At 49.2% G+C, this 20,371-nt stretch overlaps 1 protein-coding gene across 1 annotated transcript in view; it reads left to right on the plus strand.

Moving 5' to 3' along the window:
* Positions 1–20,371, plus strand: part of CNTNAP4 (contactin associated protein family member 4) — a 358,424-nt gene that overhangs the window by 31,915 nt on the left and 306,138 nt on the right. The gene's annotated exons all lie outside the window — the stretch shown is intronic.

The following is a 20,371-nucleotide window of genomic DNA, read 5'->3' on the forward strand; positions in this document are numbered from 1 at the left end:
CTGCAACTGTGTATAACTATTGCGCTGGTAAGTAGGCTATGTTTAACTCAGTTGCATTTGCAAATTGTACATGTGTGCATATTTGGATCCATTTTTTTCTAGACTATTATAGCCTCTTAGACTTAATGACAAATTATAATGGACAGTACTCAGCAAGACTGAAATATGAAACATGCTGTAAGTAAAAAAGTTGTAACATTTATAGCAAATTACATTCTATACAGATGCCTAAATATGGTTTCCACCAAAATGCAAAAAGGAACACTAAAGACTCTTAGTTCACTGCATTTAAAAATTCAAGAGTTTTAATTTTGAAATAATGTAGTTATTTATTGGACACCAAGGGTTACCCAAGTCCAGATAGGGCCTGGATTTTTCCCAGAATTTATAGATGATCTTCAGAGTGGAGATCAGATTCTCTGGAGGAAACTGTAGCTTCAGACGGCAGACTCTAAACCTCATATCTTCACTATGCTTTCCTTTCTTTTCCTAATTCTGCCTTCCCCAGGCATTGCTCACAAATCTCCAGGAATTACCTAACCTGGAGTTGGCAATATGACAACACAGAGATATGGGCCTGCCTGAAAACTCTGCAGTTTTAGGGAGAAGTCTCTAATTAAAGCCATCAAATATCTTAATTAACATTTATTTGTTTGATTGTGTTATTTATACTCTGCCTTTTTCACTGAGACTCAAGAGAGATTACATAGTGTAAATCAATGGAATCCAACATACAATACAAAAATACATTGCTTTCTTGCTGAAACCAATTAGTGTGAGATTTTTATTATGCTGCTCTGATATTTGCTTCCATGTAAAATTCTGTGTTCCAGGGATTTATTTATATGTTCTATTTCTTTCTCGTTTTGATCTGGCTGATCTCAGACATTGAGTTGTTCTTGTATTTGCTCTAGGAGTGTACATTACAAAATTCCCCAGCTGAAGATATACATGGAAATCACTGGTTTGTGTTGTTACAATGATTCCCTGAAAAGGTGGTAACGAAAAATCACAGATTTGTATTATTAGCCTTATCCTCTAAATCCATGTCGCTCTTTGGATGCTGCTAACATGTGCTTAAGTTTATGTTTGATTCCACTGATTTCCTGGGCAATATTATATCTCCAATTGGATCCTTATAAGGGGAGAGCATAGAGCAGTCTCAGCCAATCATCTTGGAGAAAACCCACACAGAACTTCAGTTCTCCTTCTTTCCCACCTTTGTGAGGACAAAGTCCTCTTTTTTTTCTTTACAAATATGATGGCTGAAGACTCCTTGGCCAGGGCCCCATAGAAGTGGACTTGTTGGTCAAATTCACTTGAAACTTAAGGTGGAGGTCTCTACTAGTGGACAGGCAACACTAGCTCCACTGAAAAACAGCCACCAGCCCCAAAGGCCCCCAGAGGTAATAATAGAAGAACTGCAGTTCTTGGCAAGAAGTAATGACAGACCAGGTGATGGGATAGGAATGGATCAGAATTCTGCAAAGGAAGCCTTCCTCACTCTGTGAAAGGAAACAAACAACAGGCCACAAAAAAGATGGATGGAGTTTTCAGCAGAAAATTTAATATATTTTTATTGTCAGTCACTGTAGGGTAGGAAAAAGAAATGAATGCAGATCAGGGGGCAAGTTATGCCCATGGCTAGTGCCATTCCTCCCCCAATAGGAATCATAGGAGAGGAGAACCTGTATCCAGAGGCACCTACTTCGAAGGGTTGTCAAATTGCACACTTTGGTCAAATGTGCTTGAAACTTTAGTGGTCTTTGATTAGAGGGAGTACTGCATTCTGTGCAAATTTGTTAAATTTCTCTTTATAAACAGCTGCACCAGAATCTCTAGTAGATTCTCCGTTGAAAGTAGTTGCTCAAATAGGGATGTGCACCAAGAACATTTTCATTATAACTTTGGATTTCCGTGTAGTAAATTACCCATTCAGATTCAAGTTTGTGTGTTTTTTCAGGTTTTGGAGTTCTGGTACCACCATTTTCAATAGGATACCATTATTTTCAATAGGTAATGTATACAAGGGTCTAAGGAAGCTATTTATAAAGATAATGGCACCAGATTTGCACAGAACACAGTACTTGCTCTAATCTAAATAATCCCTATGCTGCCAGCAGATTAAACAAAAGGAGATTGATTTTACAGATCCCAAAGTAAGTCTCTTTCTCTGCACAGCTGCACTAAATTCTCTTTACTAATTTTTAAAATGGCCATCAAGCAACAGCCAATGGGAGAGCTCCAGCCAACCACCAACAATTTTTTTAAAGCCTTGATTGGATTTATTTCATATCTCTACTCTTACAGTAACTGACTTTTTTTTAATCTTTCCACTGAAAACTAAAGCATTTGCTATCCTTCCTTGTTATAGTTTTTTGTTTCTTTCCTTTCAGAAAGTGAAGAAGGCTTCCACTGTACCCTCTCCCTCAATCCTGTTGGTCTGCCATTATTTCTTATGGGGAACGTTCTCAGGGGAACTGGAGTAATTGTTTTTAACCAAATGACACAAAAATTGCAGCAGAGCTTTTTCTACCTGTCTACTAAAGAACTCACAAGTAGACATGAGCACGAATAGCAATACGAACGGAAAAAAAACCCAAAACAAGCCACTCGGCTTCTCACGAACAGGCTGTTCAGGATGCGCCATTCCAGCTGAACAGGTGGTCGGCACAAAGCCACGTTCATTGCGCTCGGCCACTGTTCGGGAAGCCAGATGCTCAGGTGCCTTCAATTAATTGCCTCAGCAACGGATGGAGGGAGTGCCTGAACTCTGTCTGCACCGCCTCTGTCGCCCTGGACATACCAATAAAAGCCCAACTTAGCTTGATGGGCAGGTCTTCCTTCCAAGCATGGAGCTACAAATTGATAACAATTGGGAGCAGACACCAGGGAGGGAGTGAGGGAGGAGGGGGTGTTCTGTGGCCATGGGAACTCCAATCTCATCCCTGAAAACCCTGTTAGGCCAATGGTTGTTGGGGGTTTTCCGGGCTGTATTGCCGTGGTCTTGGCATTGTAGTTCCTGACGTTTCGCCAGCAGCTGTGGCTGGCATCTTCAGAGGTGTAGCACCAAAAGACAGAGATCTCTCAGTGTCACAGTGTGGAAAAGATGTAGGTCATTTGTATCTACTCAGGAGGGGTGGGGTTGAGCTGAGTCATTCTGTAAGAGTTTCCCAGGGTGTGGAATGCTAATGGCGGGAGGCTTCACTGTATCCTGAGGAGGTTCTTTTGCATATGGATTGGTGCTTGATGTGCTAATCTTCTCTGCAGGGCTATTGTCGGGTGTGGAGTGTTTTGTTGGCCTGGTGTTTTTCAGAACTGGAGCCCATGCTCTGTTCATTCTTAAGGTTTCTTCTTTCCTGTTGAAGTTTTGCTTATGCTTGTGAATTTCAATGGCTTCCCTGTGCAGTCTGACAAAGTAGTTGGAAGTGTTGTCCAGTATTTTGGTGTCCTGGAATAAGATACTGTGCCCTGTTTGAGTTAGGCTATGTTCAGCCACTGCTGATTTTTCAGGCTGTCCAAGTCTGCAGTGTCTTTCATGTTCTTTTATTCTTGTCTGGATGCTACGCTTTGTGGTCCCGATGTAAACTTGTCCACAGCTGCAGGGTATACGGTATACTCCTGCAGAGGTGAGGGGGTCTCTGCTGTCTTTTGCTGATCGTAGCATCTGTTGTATTTTTCGGGTGGGTCTGAATACTGCTTGAAGGTTGTGCTTTTTCATAAGCTTTCCCATCTGATCAGTAATTCCTTTGATATATGGCAAAAACACTTTTCCTGTAGGTGACTGTTTTTCCTTCGTTGTTTGATTCATCCTGGGTTTGATTGCTCTTCGGATTTCATTTCTGGAGTAGCCATTTGCTTGAAGTGCGTGGTTTAGATGATTAATTTCCTCATTGAGAAAGCGCAGCTCACATATCCGTCTTGCACGATCCACTAATGTTTTCATTATGCCTCTTTTCTGTCGGGGGTGGTGATTGGAGTTTTTGTGTAAGTACCGATCAGTATGAGTTGGTTTCCTGTAGACCTTGTGACCTAACTGAAAGTTTGCTTTGCGGATGACCAAGGTATCCAGGAATGAGAGTTTTCCCTCACTTTCTTTCTCCATTGTGAATTGTATGTTCAGGTGGATGTTGTTGAGATGATTCAAAAACGCCATCAATTCTTCCTCCCCATGGCTCCAAATGATGAATGTATCATCCACAAACCAGAACCATACACTGGGTTTGTGGGGTGCTGATTCTAGAGCTGTTTTTTCAAAATGTTCCATGTAGAAGTTTGCTATAACTGGGCTGAGTGGGCTCCCCATGGCCACCCCATCCATCTGTTCATAGAATTCGTTGTCCCATTGGAAGTAACTGGTTGTCAGACAATGATGGAATAAGGCTGTTACATCCTCTGGGAAAATCTGATTAATCAGTGCAATAGTGTCTTTTACTGGAACCTTGGTAAACAGGGATACAACATCAAAACTGACAAGTATGTCTTGTGGATTGAGTTTCAGAGAACTGATTTTGTTGATGAAATCTGCTGAATCTTTGATGTAAGACGAGGTTTTCCCGATGTGGTCCTGCAGGAGATCTTCCAGATGTCTAGCTAATTCATATGTCGGTGAACCAATGGCACTCACAATGGGTCGGAGTGGGACTGAATCTTTATGTATTTTGGGGAGTCCATATAGTCTAGGTGGCTGTGCTTCAGTCTTGCATAGTTTGCTGTGCGTGTCGGGATGTAGTGAGGAATTCTTGATCAGCGCATTTGTTAGCCTGGTGATTTTGCAAGTGGGATCTCGTTTTAGTTTTTTGTAGGTGGAGGGGTCCAGGAGTTCCTTAATCTTCTTTTTGTATTCCTCCGTTTTCATGATCACTGTAGCATTGCCTTTATCAGCTGGTAGAATGATGATGTCTGGATCTGCATTGAGGGTCTTGATGGCATTTCTCTCCTTGCGTGTTATATTGCTGGTGGGAAGCTTTGCCTTTCGTAGAATCCTGGCTGTCTCTCCTCTTATTTCCTCAGCTTCCTCTTCAGGTAGATGACGAATGGCAGCTTCTACATTTGCAATGATGTCTTCCACAGGAATTCTGGTGGGGGTGACTGCAAAGTTTCCTCCCTTTGCCAAGATGGAGGTTTCTTCTGGTGAGAGCTGACGGTCTGTCAGATTGATGACAATGCGTGCATTGTCGAGCATTGGGCTTGTCTGTCTTTTTTCCTGTAGTTTGTTAACATTGTCATCAATCTGACAGACCGTCAACTCTCACCAGAAGAAACCTCCATCTTGGCAAAGGGAGGAAACTTTGCAGTCACCCCCACCAGAATTCCTGTGGAAGACATCATTGCAAATGTAGAAGCTGCCATTCATCATCTACCTGAAGAGGAAGCTGAGGAAATAAGAGGAGAGACAGCCAGGATTCTACGAAAGGCAAAGCTTCCCACCAGCAATATAACATGCAAGGAGAGAAATGCCATCAAGACCCTCAATGCAGATCCAGACCATCATTCTACCAGCTGATAAAGGCAATGCTACAGTGATCATGAAAACGGAGGAATACAAAAAGAAGATTAAGGAACTCCTGGACCCCTCCACCTACAAAAAACTAAAACGAGATCCCACTTGCAAAATCACCAGGCTAACAAATGCGCTGATCAAGAATTCCTCACTACATCCCGACACGCACAGCAAACTATGCAAGACTGAAGCACAGCCACCTAGACTATATGGACTCCCCAAAATACATAAAGATTCAGTCCCACTCCGACCCATTGTGAGTGCCATTGGTTCACCGACATATGCATTAGCTAGACATCTGGCAGATCTCCTGCAGGACCACATCGGGAAAACCTCGTCTTACATCAAAGATTCAGCAGATTTCATCAACAAAATCAGTTCTCTGAAACTCAATCCACAAGACATACTTGTCAGTTTTGATGTTGTATCCCTGTTTACCAAGGTTCCAGTAAAAGACACTATTGCACTGATTAATCAGATTTTCCCAGAGGATGTAACAGCCTTATTCCATCATTGTCTGACAACCAGTTACTTCCAATGGGACAACGAATTCTATGAACAGATGGATGGGGTGGCCATGGGGAGCCCACTCAGCCCAGTTATAGCAAACTTCTACATGGAACATTTTGAAAAAACAGCTCTAGAATCAGCACCCCACAAACCCAGTGTATGGTTCCGGTTTGTGGATGATACATTCATCATTTGGAGCCATGGGGAGGAAGAATTGATGGAGTTTTTGAATCATCTCAACAACATCCACCTGAACATACAATTCACAATGGAGAAAGAAAGTGAGGGAAAACTCTCATTCCTGGATACCTTGGTCATCCGCAAAGCAAACTCTCAGTTAGGTCACAAGGTCTACAGGAAACCAACTCACACTGATCGGTACTTACACAAAAACTCCAATCACCACCCCCGACACAAAAGAGGCATAATGAAAACATTAGTGGATCGTGCAAGACGGATATGTGAGCCGCGCTTTCTCAATGGGGAAATTAATCATCTAAACCACGCACTTCAGGCAAATGGCTACTCCAGAAATGAAATCCGAAGAGCAATCAAACCCAGGATGAATCAAACAACGAAGGAAAAACAGTCACCTACAGGAAAAGTGTTTTTGCCATATATCAAAGGAATTACTGATCAGATGGGAAAGCTTATGAAAAAGCACAACCTTCAAGCAGTATTCAGACCCACCCGAAAAATACAACAGATGCTACGATCAGCAAAAGACAGCAGAGACCCCCTCACCTCTGCAGGAGTATACCGTATACCCTGCAGCTGTGGACAAGTTTACATCGGGACCACAAAGCGTAGCATCCAGACAAGAATAAAAGAACATGAAAGACACTGCAGACTTGGACAGCCTGAAAAATCAGCAGTGGCTGAACATAGCCTAACTCAAACAGGGCACAGTATCTTATTCCAGGACACCAAAATACTGGACAACACTTCCAACTACTTTGTCAGACTGCACAGGGAAGCCATTGAAATTCACAAGCATAAGCAAAACTTCAACAGGAAAGAAGAAACCTTAAGAATGAACAGAGCATGGGCTCCAGTTCTGAAAAACACCAGGCCAACAAAACACTCCACACCCGACAATAGCCCTGCAGAGAAGATTAGCACATCAAGCACCAATCCATATGCAAAAGAACCTCCTCAGGATACAGTGAAGCCTCCCGCCATTAGCATTCCACACCCTGGGAAACTCTTACAGAATGACTCAGTGAAGCCTCCCGCCATTAGCATTCCACACCCTGGGAAACTCTTACAGAATGACTCAGCTCAACCCCACCCCTCCTGAGTAGATACAAATGACCTACATCTTTTCCACACTGTGACACTGAGAGATCTCTGTCTTTTGGTGCTACACCTCTGAAGATGCCAGCCACAGCTGCTGGCGAAACGTCAGGAACTACAATGCCAAGACCACGGCAATACAGCCCGGAAAACCCCCAACAACCATTGTTCTCCGGCCGTGAAAGCCTTCGACAATACACCTGTTAGGCCATTCCGACTGCCAACTACAGACCTCCTGCATTTCTCAATCAGACCTCTGCTTATAAAAGGGCACTGGGAGAGAGCTGTTATAGCCTTTTGGGAGAGAGACAGGGAAAGAGCAATGGAGCTGGGCTTTTTTCTGAGTGGTGGGTAGGATAGGAGCTATCCCCTCTGGTTCCAGGGCTGCTGCCAGGCCCTGGGGCCAAGCTCAGTGGGCACCTCGACTGAGGGCTCACCCTGATTATTACTGCCTGATCTGGTCAGGTCTCTGGGAGTGCTGGTCTAGGGCTCTAGCCCCTCCCTCTAATTCCAGGGCTGCTTCCAGGCCCTGGGGCCAAGCTCCGTGGGCACTTTGGCAGAGGGCTCACCCTATTATTGCCTGATCTGGTCAGGGCTCTGGGAGTGCTGGACAAGGGCTCTACCACCTCCCTCTGGTTCCAGGGCTGCTGCCAGGCCCTGGGGCCAAGCTCAGTGGGCATCTCAGCTGAGGGCTCACAGTGTTGTCCCCTTTTCTTTCCTCCTTCTTGTTTGCTGGCACAATGAGGCTTCAGGTGGGGGCAAAGGGTGGTCATGGGGGGAAGTGCAAAGATTGCCCCAGTTGCCCCACAGGAAGCAGTACTGGGCAGGGCTCTGCAGCAGCAGAGACTCCCGCTCCCCAAAAATCACCTGTGGGGGCTGTGGAGGAGGCCAAAGAGCTCTTGCCGCCGGGGGAAGACGAACTATTTTAAATGTTTGAGGAGGAGGAGGCTGAGGGATCCATGGAGGAATGGTTTGGGTTCGATGAAACATCCATCTTGTTCCCCTCCCAAGCTCCTGGTGCTGTCCCTGCCTGCAGTCCACCCCTCACTCCACCTTCCATTACCTGCTCTGCAGTGCAGACAGCAACCCTTCATCTTCCCTCCCCTGGAAGAGATAGTGGGCCATGGTTCAAATCAGCTGCATGGAGACACTTCCAGTCCCTTCCAAATGATCCCCATGCTGTGCAGTGCTGTGTCTGTGATGGGCTGGTGCGCAGGGGCAATGACCCGAAGCACCTGTCATCGATGGTCCTGACCAGACACCTGAAGACGCACCACCAGAGCCTGTGGTCTCCGTCCTCAGCCAGCAAAGCATCCAGTGGGAGTAGACAGAGGGCTACCAGCTCCTCTGAGCAGGGATCAGTGGGATGGTCACTGGAATCCACCCCAAGCAAGAAGCCTTGCCTCGAGGGTGCTGCTAGTGGGAGCAAAATGGCCAGCCAGGCCGCCCTTGGGGAGGTTGTTCCATTGGGCTCGGGGATAGTGCCATTGAAAAGGGAGAGGTTAAGGGTTCAGGAGGCAGGTGTTTGTGTGGCGGCACAGACGATTGCCCTGCAAGGATTCCCCCATCCATCGTGGAGGGCGTAGGCTTCCAAAGCCTGCTTCAGCACTTTGCCCCATGGTTCTCCATGCTGTCATGGTACACTGTTGGGCATCAAGTCCTGCCTGCCCTCTAGACGGTTGGCCACCAAAGGCCATACCATCCACTTCGTGGCTGAACTCTGGAGCAGCTGCCATCATGTGTACCTTACTGTCACCACCCACTGGTGGTGATCAGAGGACCTCTGCCACCCCAGGCCAAGAACTGTTTCCTGGAAAAAGGCGCCATGCTTGACACAGGGCTACAGGGTGGTTCTTCTTCAGGCCCAGGGGATGGATGAGGTCCATACCAGGAAGAACATCGCCACCTCTGTGAAGGTGGCTCTGAGGGAGTGGACAGCTGGGGCGGGTTTGTCTGTGGCTTCATGGTGACGGACATGAGAAGCAACAGTTGGCAGCCTTGAAAGAGGTATTCCCCCCCCCCCGGGGCCTGGTGTGCATGGCGCACAACCTGCACCTGGTGATGAGGGACGTGCTCGGCCTGAGAAGCAAGACAAGGGACAGCTGGGACGAGGGAATCTTGTGGATGCACAATCTGCTGGAGAGCTGCCACCACTTTGCGATTCTTCCCGCGAGCTGTTCCAGAGGCAGAGGGAGGGGGGACCCCGAGCACCAACTCTTTCAGGACCTGCTTACTTGCTGGAACTCCACCTATGACATGATATGTCATCTGGTGGAGCAGAGGGGCCCGTTGCAGGACATCCTGTCATCCATGGAAATTCTGAGGAGGGGAGAGAAGCTGAGCCTCAGCTTCATGGAATGGAGAGTCCTTGGCCAGATGTCTCAGATGCTGAAACCCTTTAAGGAGGCCACTGAGCTCTTGTGCTCCTACCAGGCCAGCCTGGGTCAGGTCGTCTCCCTGATCCATGGGCTTAACCAGTTCTTGGCCAAGGAGCTCGAGCATGAGAAAGAGCTGCTCCCCAGGGTCTGGGACTTTGTGAGGAGGATTCAGATGTGCATGGCCGAGCACTTGCATCCTCTGTGCCACAAGGCACTGTACCAAATGGTCTCCCTCTGTGACCCCCCTATCAAGGACAGCATCGCCATGCGGGCGTGTCAGGTGCTACTCTGGAAACAGGAGCTCCGCAAAGCGGTGCTCCATTACCAGAAAAAGAAGGCTGGCCTGAGGGAACCAGGAAGGGGCAAGGGGTGGGCGGTGGAGAAGAGGAGCAGGAGGAGCAGGAGGAGGAAGAGGAGGGGTGGGAGGAGTTGGGAAGAGAGCCATGCCAGGAGAGACCCTCCCAAACAGCCACATTTGATCTCTGGGTCTCGTCAATGGGCTGCGTGGTTGGCTGCAACACAGTGGGGGCATTGTTCTTGATGGAGGAATCGGCGGGAGCTATGGTACGAGAGTACCCGGTGGAGCCCACCGAGGCCCCCCCCCACTCTAATCCCTTGGAGTATTGGGTGAAAAAAGCTTCTGTCTGGCCAGACCTGTCCATCATGGCAACAAACATCCTGTCCTGCTCTCCCACCAGCGTGCAGAGCGAGTGAGTGCTCTCCCACCTGGAAGACCTCCTCCATCCCCGCCGCGCACGTCTGTACCCAGACCTGGTGGACATGTTGACCTTCACCAAGGTCAACCTCAACCTCCTAGGGCATCCCTCCTTGGGTCTGGACTTATCGGCCCTCTGAGCCTCCCCAAGTCTACTGTGGCTCTCCACCAAGGTGCTATGCAGCAGATTCAGCACTCCTCAGTTCTTGGGGCTGCCTCCATGCCTGGCAACCTCTGGTCCTGCTTTCCCAGACAAGTTCCCCAATGGTCCCTCTGTCTAGCTCTCCCTCTCTTGATGGCAACTCTACAACCCCTCCCCACAACCTGACCTGCCCATCCTGTCCTCTAGCTGACAATTCCCCAGACGGTCCCTCTTTCATCTTTGCTGTCTGAGGTTGCAACTCCTACAACCCCTCCCAATGACCTCTCCTGCCCACCCCATCCTTTCTGTGAAGGCCAGATGGTGGGTGATGTCAGCTGCTGCCACTTTTGGCCACTGGAGACAGCTCTGCTGCGGCTGCTGATGGTGGTAGGACAACACAGCCTGGGAGCCCCTATTTATGAGCTCCCGCTGACCCCTCAGGACCCGCCCACCTACCCTTTCCATGAACGCAGGAGGGTAGGTGCTGCCCGCTTCTGCTGCTCTTGGCCACGAGGGACAGATCAGGAACTGTTGCACATGTAGTTGCAGAGCATGGGGCACCTGCTGTCCCCTCCCCTCTGAGCAGGGGGGTGGGTCCTGGCTGCAACACCCATCCTTTCCACGAAGGCAGGAAGGTTGGTTATGCAGTCAGCAGCTTGCCTGAACTGCCTTGGCAGGTAAACTGTCTTTGATTGGAGCAGATTCTGTGGAAATGCACTCCTCTGTTGGGGAAACCGTTCCCCTTCCCTTTCTCAACCTCTCCATTTCTGTATGGCACCAATACCACCACACCCCACAACGTGCCCTGCCTATCCCATCCTGTCCACGACAGCAGGAGTGTGGGTGATGTCAGCTGCCACCATCTTTGGGCACGGGGGACTACCATGGCACTGCAGCCGCCTTTGAGCCTTCCTGGTCCCGCTATGAGAAGCAACCCGTTGTGCTCCTCTGCCCAGCAAGGTCCTGGACGTTCCCGCTTTCAACCTATCCCTCTCTGGAACCCTCTGGCCCTCTCAACCTCTCATTTCCTGCCCACCCTGTTCTTTCCATGAAGGCAGGAAGGTGGGTGATGTGAGCTGCCACCACTAAGCGTATCCGTGGGTTGCTCAGGGAAAGCCTCAAAACTGTCAGGATCTCCCAGCTCCTGGTCCCTCTTTCGACCTATCCCTCTCTGGAACCAGTCCAAACCTTCCCAAAGAACTCTCCTGTCCTTTCCATCCTGTCTTTTCTGTGAAGGCAGGATGGTGGGTGATGTCAGCTGCCGCCGCTTTTGGCCATGAGGGACAGCTCTGCTGCTGCTGCTGATGCCCTGTGTTGCCCTATCTATGGGCTCCTGCTGACCCATCTGGGCATGGGGGGGGGAATGGATCCCTCCCACCCTTTCCATGAAGGCAGGAAGGTGGGTGAGGTTTGCTGCACCCACTTGTGGCCACGAGGGACAGCTTGCATACTGTTGTACATAAAATTGTACAATGAGGTGGCCCCTGTCAACGGCAGTGGTTGTCCCCTCTGGGCAAGGAAAAATGGGTACTGCCACGACCAGTCACGTCCTTTCTGTGAAGGCAGGTAGGTGGATGATGCTGGCAACAGCCTCCAGTGCAACACAGGAGGGGCGGACAAGCCTCTCCAGCAGAAGTCTGCTCAATACAACATGGTGGATGTTGTGGTCCTACCGGTCCTGCTGTGCAATGCAGCCGTTAAGGTCCTCTTTTCCAAGTTGAGCTCAAGGTCCCTCTTTGAACCTCACCCTCTCTGGAACCACCCTGACCCTTCCCATTTACCTCTCCACTAGTCCTGTGACCATCCCATCCTTTCTTCATAGGCAGGACGGTGGGTGATGCCGGTGGGAGCCTATACCTCTTATTTGAAGTTCCTGTCCTGCCTGCGCAGGCAAGGTGTCTCTGAGTGCTGTGGACTCCTCAATCACCAGCTCATGGGGCTGCTGGACCCTCTTTCAACCTCTCCCTGTCTGGAACCACTCTGACCCTTCCCAACCTCTCCTGTCCGGTGCATCCAGCCCTTTCCATCAAGGCAGGAAGGTGGGTGCTGCCGGTTTTGGCCATGAGAGGCAGCTCAGAAGCAGTTGCTGTCCCTTCTGAGCAGGGGGGAATGGGTCCCGCGCCACAACTCCCATCCTTTCCATGAAGGTAGGAAGGTGCTGCCTCCACCTTTGGCTATGGGAGAATACAACACTTTGGCCACCATCTTTGGACCTTCCCAGTCCAGCTCTGCGATGCAGCTGTGACAAGCAACCCATTGTGCTCCTCTGCACGGCAAGGTCCTGGACATTCCCTCTTTAGACCTCTCCCTCTCTGGAACCCTCTGGCCTCTCACAACTCTCCTTTCCTGCCCACCCCATTCTTTCCGCAAAGGCAGGAAGGTGGGTGATGCTGGTGACAGCCTCCACTGTTACACAGGAGGGGTAGACCAGCCTATGCCACAGCAGTCTGTGCAATCCGACATGTTGGATGTTGGGGTCCTCCTTGTTTTCCTCTCCCCATCAAGCTCCCCCTCCGTCTATGAAAATGACCCTCTCTGGAACCACTCTGACCCTCCACAACAACCTCTCCTGACCTGTCCATACCATCCTTTCCATGAAGGCCGGAGGGCGGGTGATGGCTGCTTCCGCTGCTGACAAAATCAGTGGGTTTCAAAGATGAAGGCTTTCAAATATTTGGGTGTTTCCCAGTCCGCTCCACAAGGCAGCCAGGAAGTGGTAACCCTCTGTCCCTGTATCCCAGAAAAGTTCACCATCCGTCTTTGAACCTCGCCCGCTCTTGAACTGCTCCAACTCCTCCAAAGGACATCTCCTCTCCCTCCCATCCTCTCTGTGAAAGCAGGAAGGTGGGTGATGTGAGCTGCCGCCACTGAGCACATCAGTGGGTTGCTCAGAGGAGGCCTCGCAACTGTTGGGATCTCCCAGCTCCCGGTCCCTCTTTCGACCTATCTTTCTCTGGAACCAGTCCAACACTTCCCAATGACCTCTCCTGTCCTTTCCCTCTCATCCTTTCCACAAAGGCAGGATGGTGGGTGATGTCAGCTCGGCTGCCGCTGCTTTTGATCATAAGGGACAGCTCTGCTGCTGCTGATACTGTCCTGTTGCCCTATCTATGGGCTCCTGCTGATCCTTCTGGGTTTGGGGGGGAATGGGTCCCTCCCATCCTTTCCGTGAAGGCAGGAAGGTGGGACATGTCTGCTGCCGCCGCCAGCCCTCGACTCAGTAGCTTTCTCAGCTCGTGGCTCTCCAATGAAGGGGTATTCCCAGTCCTGCAACATGTTGCAGCCAGCAGTTGCAACATGTCCTCTCCCCAGCAAGGTCCTGGACATTCCCTCATTTGACCTCTCCCTCTCTGGATCTGCTCCAACACTTCCTGACCTCTCCAATGAAGAGGTATTCCGAGTCCTGCAACATGTTGCAGCTGGCGGCTGCAACATGTTGTCCTCTCTCCAGCAAGGTCCTGGATGTTCCCTCTTTCAACCTCTCCCTCTCTGGATCCGCTCCAACCCCTCCCGACCTCTCCTCTCCTGCCCACCCCATCCTTTCCATGAAGGCAGGAAGGTGGGTGATGCCAGCTGCCGCCACTACCCAACTCTGCTGCTGCTGCTGCTGATAGTGGTAAGGCAACACAGCATGGGGGCCCCTATTTATGGTTCCCGCTGACCCCTCTGGGCATGGGGGGGAATGGGTCCCTCCCACCCTTTCTGTGAAGGCAGGAAGGTGGGCGCCATACTGCTTCTGCTGCTTCTTGGCACGAAGGGTGGCTCAAAAGCTTTTGCAGATATGGTTTTGTGGAAAGGAAATGTGCGCCCCCATCTATGGGCACCTGCTGTTGCCCCTGTGCATGGGGGGAAGGGGTCCCGCAACTCACTTCCTTTCCATGAAGGCAGGAAGGTGAGTGATGCTGGCAACAGCCTCCACTGCAACACAGGATGGACGGACAAGCCTCTCCAGCAGAAGTCTGTGCAATCCTTCAGTGTGGATGTTGGGGTCGTCCATCCCGGTCATGCAGTACAATGCAGCCATGAAGCCTTTGTTCTTTTCTCCATGTCAACTCTGAACTTTCCCTCTATTGACACCCCCCCCCCCGGAACTGCTCCAACCCGTCCCAACCACCTCTCCTGTCCTGTCCATCCCATCCTTTCCGCACAGGCAGGAAGGTGGGTGATGCTGATGGGAGCCTACACCACTCATTTGAAGTGCCTGTCCTGCCTGCGCAGGAAAGGTGTCTCTGAGTGGTGTGGACTGCTCAATCACCAGCTCATGGGGCTGCTGATCCCTCTTTCAACCTCTCCCTGTCCGGAACCACTCTGACCCTTCCCAACCTTTCCTGTCCTGCACATCCAGCCCTTTCCATCAAGGCAGGAAGGTGGGTGCTGCACTGCTATCTGCTGGTTTTGGCCATGAGAGGCAGCTCAGAAGCAGTTGCTGTCCCTTCTGAGCAGGGGGGAACAGGTCCCGCACCACGACAACCATCCTTTCCGCGAAGGCAGGAAGGTGGGTAATGGGGGGAGCAGCCTACAGCTGCATATGTGGGCACCTACCTGTCCCCCATGAGGGGGGGGAGGGCATCCTCCACCACCTTGACAGCCAGCACGTGAGCCTCTGCTTCTACGTGTTAGGCGAAGGGCCCCACATCCCACCCTTGGTTCTTTCCTTCCAACTTTCCAATGACAGAATAATGCAGACAGTAATGCAATCCACTTGTCTCCCCAATATCCCTGAACATGGTATCGTTCTCTCCTGTCTATCCAATACAGGTATTCCATGTATCCATGCATCCCTCTATCCTATACGTGTACAGCTATGCACCTGTCTATTGAGAAACCTATCTATCCCATGCACCTAAAAATCCAGTGCTCCATGTCCAGCTGGCGCATTTTTGCGGTGACAGCCTCTGCACCATGTGTGGTGTGTGGACAACAGCATTGGCTCCAATGCCATAATGTCCCCATCTGGGGGACATGTGTTGGTGTCTCTGACCCATCAGGGTGTGTGTTTGTGTGTGCAAGGCCTCCACGCCTGCCATCATGTCTTGCTGGAGGGTTTTTTTTGCAGACTGTTGCTGGGTCATTTGGTTATGCAGTGGCTGCAGGCATACTGCCTTGGCAGAAAATAGCCACAGGGAGGCCTGGCCGGTGGCCACATGGGGGGGGGGGTGTGCCGCTGGCCAACATCCAAACTGCCTGCCCCCTGCAGGGGAGGGGGCCTGCCTTCAGGTCCACCACATGGGGCCAAAGTGAACTGGAGAGGGAGGGTGGCTCCATTTGTGTTGAATGGGAGTTTCCTGGGGGCATTGAATTTGGGAATGTATAACTCCAAGATCCATACTGCAATCTTGACCAAACTTGGGTGATGGCTGGAGGAGAGCCTGCTGCACATTTCCTGTGAATATGGGCTCTCTATGTGCTAAGGGGGGGCGCTCTGATGCTGACAAACACCAAACACCAAACACATTCGGTAATAGGACATATTCGCTTCCAGTCGGCTGTTTGTGTTTGTCATTGGGAACGAACGCCGAACAGCCCGTTCAGGGTTTTTTCCCCGTCCGTGCCCATGTCTACTCATGGCCAGGATTTGCTCATAGAGTCTTCTAATGCAAGAGTAAAGAATGTATAGGAAAGACAAAGCTCAAGCAAGGTTTGTTCCCTGTAATATCTGGTCACATTAAATAAAAACATTTACTAACTAACAGGAAATACTGTGAGATAAGGTTGCAATTAGTGCCGGGGCGGGGGTTCAGGAGCTGGAAATTGCAGTTCCTAAAGCAACCTCATGTTGTGTCCATGTTTGCCCCAGAAGTGACATAACAGCTCGCAGTATGCTGGTATTTTTTAAAAAGTCCTGCTACCATGTGGAGTGGCAGAAGGTAAGCAGAGCTATCAGGAGGAGGCCCCTGGACATCATGGGAGGCCTGGCAGCCCTACTATGAGAAACACTAAGAGATGAGAATATGCCATGCTGAAACAATTTTTAAAATGTAAAAGAAAACAGTCTTTACATTTAAAACCCAAGGCCATATCTACTATCACACTGGCAGTTTACTTTTATTTGAAAACGAAGATGGGGAGTCTCGCTCATTTATTTTATTCAAGTCAGATCATTGTCCTCCTCCTCCTCCTTTTTGCCTCCTCCTCCTTTTTGTTCACCCCTTTATGTATTAATGGCAGGTATGATGTGTAAGAGCGCTGTCTGGGGGTGGTATTAACAGGAATTCTGTGGTTTTATTGATGTTTTATTGTAAATTATGTTTTACTAGTGTACCTGCCCTGAGCCCTCTTGCAGGGAGGGTGGGATAGAAGTTTAATTAATAAATAAAATTAATAAATAAATCAAGTACAACAATGGCACAATGATTTGGCCCAAAGAAGACTATCAATTGTACACAGACTTTAAGAAATGCTTCATAGAAGATATGTTTTCAAAGCTTTAAATATACAATGGAAAATATGTCTCCAGACATATATAACTTTTGGTTAACTATTAATAAAATGCCAAATGTTTCCAAGAACGGGCAATAAATGCCACAGCTCTGCACTCCCTTTATTTAAATAAAGCTATGGGAAACGGATCTGGAAAGATCAAAAGGTACACTGGAATGCTCAAAGTTAATAAAATCAATTGTGAAGGAGAGGCTGACCTTAGCTCCTGTTATATGCAAGAAAATCTTGAGAGAAGCCTTGAGTGGGGGCAGGGTCAAGTTAACATAGCAATATCAGGACCAAGTGATAAGATAGCCAGTGCATTACTGGGACCCAAACCCTGCAGCAAAATGAGCTAAAAGATCAAGAAATGGGGATGGGAATAGATCCAATGGAAGTTGATAAACATGAGCCTGGGGGGACAGCAACTGATGGCAGCCTAAGTAGCAGGAAGCAGGAAGAGAGCCAGTTTGGTGTCGTTGTGGTTAAGAATGCAGAACTCTAATCTGGAGTTTGATTCCTCACTCCTCCACTTTAAGCCAGCTGGGTAACCTTGAGTCAGTCATAGCTTCTAGGAGCTCTCTCAGCTCCTGCCAAGCATTTTTAAAAGTAGATAGGGTCAAGTGGAAGTTTTTGAGCTTCTGATATTTATGGTATGCTGACAGTGGCTTTATGTAAAGTACTTCACCGGTGCAAATAGCATAGTGATATTCTAAACACAAAGTGGGACTTCCTTCTGACTAAATATGTTATGACAGCCCTGCTAAAATGCTTAATGTACCTAACTGGAACTTTTGCTGAAATTGTCAGATTTTTCCACTTCAAATATATTTTTATAATTCAGGTGAAAGTTGATAATAACATCACTACATCAAATTTGGTAACTTTTTGGTATCTAAATGTATCTGAAAGGAGTTTTGACTCTCAAAAGCTCATACCCTGGAAATCTAGTTGGCCTTTAAGGTGCTACTGGACGTGAATCTTCCTTGTAAAAAAATGTTTATGTTCCTCTCAAAATCTGGCCAGAATTTATCTCTCACTATTCACATGTTTAATTCAGCCCTCTTGGCCAGCAGACACAGCTGCTAGAGCTGGAGGCCATCTTTGCCACCCTGCACCGCTGGCGCCAGGGTTTCTGGAGTCTGCGGCCACCCTCTTGTGTGCACGTGCATGCACACCCCTTGACTGTGTGATGACATCATCACGTGATGATGTCATCACATGATGATGTTATCACACAGCAAAAGCTGGGCCCATTGGCTGGCGGGTGGCTGGGGTGGCACGAGGAGGCTGCCCACACTCCGCATGCCGCCCTGGCCACCTGCCATGCCTGACCTATGGCTGCTGCACCTGGCCGTGGTGGTGGCGGTGGTGGCGCGGGGCTGGCTGGCTGCAGCAGTAGCTGCAGGCCAGGCATGCCAGCTCCATAGGGCGCGCCTCCTCCCTGGCACCCCCTCTGGTGCTCCCTCCGGCCTCACGGTGCCCATAATGCCCACCTCATTGCCTCAATGGTGGCGTCGGCCCTGCCACCCTGGAAGGGTGAAGTGGCAGGGCCCATCCCCAGCCATTTGGGTACTTGGGGAAGGGGGAGGAGTTTGGAGTCAGTTTGGTGTAGTGGTTATGAGTGTGGGACTCTAATCAGGAGAGCCGGGTTTAATTCCCCACTCCGCCACTTAAAGCCAGCTAGGTGACCTTGGGCTAGTCACACTTCTCTGGAGCTCTCTCAGCCCCACCCACCTCATAGGGTGTTCTGTTGTGGGAATAATAGTAACATACTTTGTAAACCACTCTGAGTGGGCATTAAGTCGTCCTGAAGGGCAGTATATAAATCGAATGTTATTATTATTATTAAAAGCGTTGCTCTCTGGTTTAACAGACATCACCTTGAGCTCGGCCTGCAGAGATTGAGGGCTTCCTGGAGTCTTCCTGATGGCCTTACAGAGCTAAGAGTTGTCTACCATAGTCAGTAGGACTCATACAAAATAGGAAGAGAAGAAGATACGCTTCAGAGGGCTGTGTGGAACTGGCTTTGCTGAAGGTCCTCAGGCCTAAGTGGCAGAAGCTGGCTTGGATAAGCTGTGCTATTCCCCTGGTCAAATTCTAGGATGAGAGCCAGGGCCAGTATCAGGATCAGAGAGACTTTTCCTTATTTACATTTGGAGCCTGTTAGTTGGGAGAATTAAAGCAGGGTTAGACCAACCCCTGCAGGCCATTGGCCTATCTAGGCTTCTTCCCCCTCTCCCCCCAGTTTTCACTTTATTGGGAGGGATGGCATATTGTGTTATTGTATCTGCTTTAGGAAGAACTGGGATTTTGTGCAAAGAAAAAGAGGGACAGAAGAGGAGAGCAGAAGTAAACCCTTTGATTGGCAGTGTGTGGGATTTGATGAATAATATTTATTTTCAACAAACAGAACAGATATTAAAGGACAATAATCACAGTTACTAGGTGACAGGCTTTGTGGGTTGCTTTAACAGCATGATGGAATGCCGCCAAAGAAATCCATCCAAAAGCCACCCAAAAGAAAAAGGGAGCATGTATGTGCCCCATAGCCAGGAGACTCCTGAGACAAGTTTCTTCATCTTCTGAGTATGATTCCCCACTCCTCCATATCAAGGACCTAGTAGCAAATCTTGACAGGTCAGGGCCCAGAAGAGGAGGATAAGTGGGGAACTTTCTGAGGGGAGTGCAGAAACCTGCAAAGCTGTTGTGCAGGGCACAGAAGTCTAAGATGTTATCTGACATTTCTGACAGATTAGCACAACTGACAGGTGGTAGCTGATCTGGGCTAGACTGGCATAATCTGGTCCTGTTGGGGTGGCAGTGGACCCGACTGACAAGGTCAGTAAATCCACTTGGCCATGGGGGACCATTGGGTCAGGTGACTGTCTCCAGGATCCTAGGCTTTGTACAGCCACCAGACACACTTGCCAGCCCATTCCTGGGTCAGGGCACATCAGGAAAGGGGTTACACTAGGGTTTAGTAGTGTGGTACCTCCTGCATAGGTGACAACAGGACCTTTCCCTGGCTTAGAGAAGGGCAGTCCTTTGCAGGATAGGTAATAGCATGGCAACCCCCCTCCCCTTCAGAGATTAGCCAACTATGGGGAAGTATCAGTTTGGGCCTTGCCCTTGGGTTATGCAGTTAGGCCCTGGAGAATTATTTGACTTAGGCCACCAAGGACATAGCCATAAAAGGGGCACTATGGTTAATCCTCTTTTTCAGGGAACTGGAGAAGGAGGATCTTATAAGGGAGGCAAGTGACGTGAGAAATAGGAAGGTTTACTGCACCTGGGGCAATTGATTACCAGGGTTTCCAATTTATGCTGCGGTTCCAGCCTGTGGGCAACCTGAGTGGGTGCCCCCCTCCTTTCATTATACATTATTATGTATATATGTGCTTAAT

The sequence above is a fragment of the Eublepharis macularius genome, chromosome 8, assembly GCF_028583425.1.
Source record: "Eublepharis macularius isolate TG4126 chromosome 8, MPM_Emac_v1.0, whole genome shotgun sequence".
NCBI lineage: Eukaryota > Metazoa > Chordata > Lepidosauria > Squamata > Eublepharidae > Eublepharis > Eublepharis macularius.